Here is a 2,469-nt window from a genome sequence, read left to right as displayed (position 1 = left end):
GTGTGTGTGTGTGTGTGTGTGTGTATCACCACACTCTAGTTTGGGAATAGCTTGGGCTGGAGTGCTGGGGGAAAATGTAAATGAATTGACACGTTCTGGGGGCAAGCAGATTTGTAAATGATCTACCTGCCAGTGAGTTTCAGCATTTTCCATTCTTGATACATTTCTCTACCATTAGGTTCCTCTGAGTTTACGAAAGTCACAGGAATTACTCCTCTAACTGTGAGCAATAGGCAGAGGGGGCAATATGCAGGCCAATTATGAGAAGGGGAATTGGAAAAAAAAATAAAGACTGTGGTGAAACAGGTCAAAGGCCCATCTAGCTGAATCAAGGAAGAGAGTGAATCTGCCAGTCACATGGAGAGCTTTAGAACTAATGGCTCCATGTCTCCTGTTGGCTCCAAGCAGTAAGTAGGATTTGACATTCAGAAATTAAAACAATTGAATCACTGGATTTTTTTTTTACCCTAGAAGTCAGAGCTCCTAAACCAGGGGTGGGCAAAATATGGCTCACAGCTTGGATCTGGCCTGCCAAGGGACTTTGTCTGGTCTGCAGCAGGTCCCTCCACCCCATGCTCTCCAGGCCCGGGCAGCAGCCTAGGCCATGGAGCATGTAGGCAGTCCCATCACCCCCAAGCACGTAGCGGGGCTGGGGCTGGGGCAGCGTAGCAGCTGGACTCCATTTTCCAGCAGCTTCAGCAGTGGTGACTCCTACCTGCTGGAGACACTGGACCTGGCCCTGCTGCCCAGGCACCTTGTCCTGCTCACCCTGCACCCACCACTGCCAGGGACAGGACCCACTCAGGCAGGGCACTTGGCCAGGTGGCTGGGATGGGGCTGCAGGTGGGCAGGGAGCCACATCCAGGAACGAGATGGTTGGGTGGGGCTGGGAAAACCCCAGGATCTCAAGACGATGAAAGCGTGGGGCCAGGACAGAGCAGCAATCCACTGGCCTCCCACCCCTGCAATGGGCACAGATTCCACGGGCAGTGGCGTGCAGGGAGCAGATTGCAGCTCTGCCCTGGCCCAGCCCTGCATTTTCACTGCCCCAAGATCCTGGCCCTGGATGCAGGTCCCTGTCTGCCTACCCATGCACCCTGCCCATGTGGCTCCCAGCCAGTCTCCATGGAGACCTTGGGATCGTGTGGCAGTGACAGTGCAGAGAAATCACAGCTCTTCCCCGGTCCTGGCCCCGCCCCTGGCCCCGGCCCCATGCTGTCACTGCCCCTCAATCCCAGGGTCTCCATGGAGACTGGCTGGGAGCCGCACGGGCAGGGAGCATGGCCAGGCAGATGGAGAGCTACATCAGGCACCAGGTCCAGGATCTTGGGGCAGTGACAGCATAGGGCTGGGGCTGGGGCCGGGGCCAAGTCAGAGCCATGATCCACTCCCTGCATGCCCCTACCCACAGAACCAGCACCCATCGCAGGGATGTGCAGGCAGCAGATCACAGCCCTGCCCTGGGCTCCAGCCCTGGCCCCATGCTGTCATTGCCCCACATCCCTACCCTGTGATCCCAGCCTCACCCTCCTGCCCTGCTCCCAAACACCACTCCCTGCCCAATAGCAGCCCCATCACACAGAGAGAGTTTTGGCAAGCTGGTGCCAGGGGGAGAGGGGAACAGGAGAAGAGTTGGGGGGCTGATGACCTAGCCAGTGACAGCTCAGAAAAACTCCTTATTGGTCCTAAGTCAGAGGACCCATGGGCCCAAATAATTGCCCACTCCTGTCCTAAACTCACAATGCCAAATTCAGCCGTTTCATAAGCGATGGTATCCGATACTTGTCCAATGTAGGTGAGATGCATGTAAGTGCAAGTTGACATAATTTGCACCGAACAGTTAGTGATTTTTAAAAAATGCAATTTTTTATACCAACAGGATGAAGGGAGAGAGTTGTCCACTTGAAAGTGGTCTTTCCTTCTGTGCTCAGCAAGTAAATTTGACTCGCTGTGTAGCTATAAAAAGCCTCATTGGAGGGCACTGCACAACTTTAACAGACCTGTACATACCATATCATTCTCTGACTTGGGACCAATTCATGCCAGAAATATGACCATCATGTCTCATGCCTGCTGAATCTCATGATGAGACTTTCATGCATGAGTGATGTCTCCATATAGGTATGAATTTGACCTATATACTGTAATGGTGTAATCTACCACATTCTAGAATACATGTAGTAGTTGATTAAATATCATAAATAACTTCTTAGTTACTTTCAATTTTTATATCACTTTAAAAGAACTGAATGATACACATATCAGAAAACAAGCAATATATCATCTTTTTTTACTCTGAAAATTACTTGTATATCCATTAACTCCTACCTGCCTTAAAATTTGACTGAGAGTTTTAGAGTTACTATTCTGAAATTCAGAAATGCCACTTCTGTTTCCTATATCTCAGAATTTACCTTAAAGCTGCCAGGATCACTTTTTTTTCCCAGAGTCTCTTACACTCTCTCTGCA

The sequence above is a fragment of the Gavialis gangeticus genome, unplaced genomic scaffold, assembly GCF_001723915.1.
Source record: "Gavialis gangeticus isolate Ggan-Ray unplaced genomic scaffold, GavGan_comp1, whole genome shotgun sequence".
Classification (NCBI taxonomy): Eukaryota; Metazoa; Chordata; order Crocodylia; family Gavialidae; genus Gavialis; species Gavialis gangeticus.
This window is presented reverse-complemented; position numbering follows the sequence as displayed.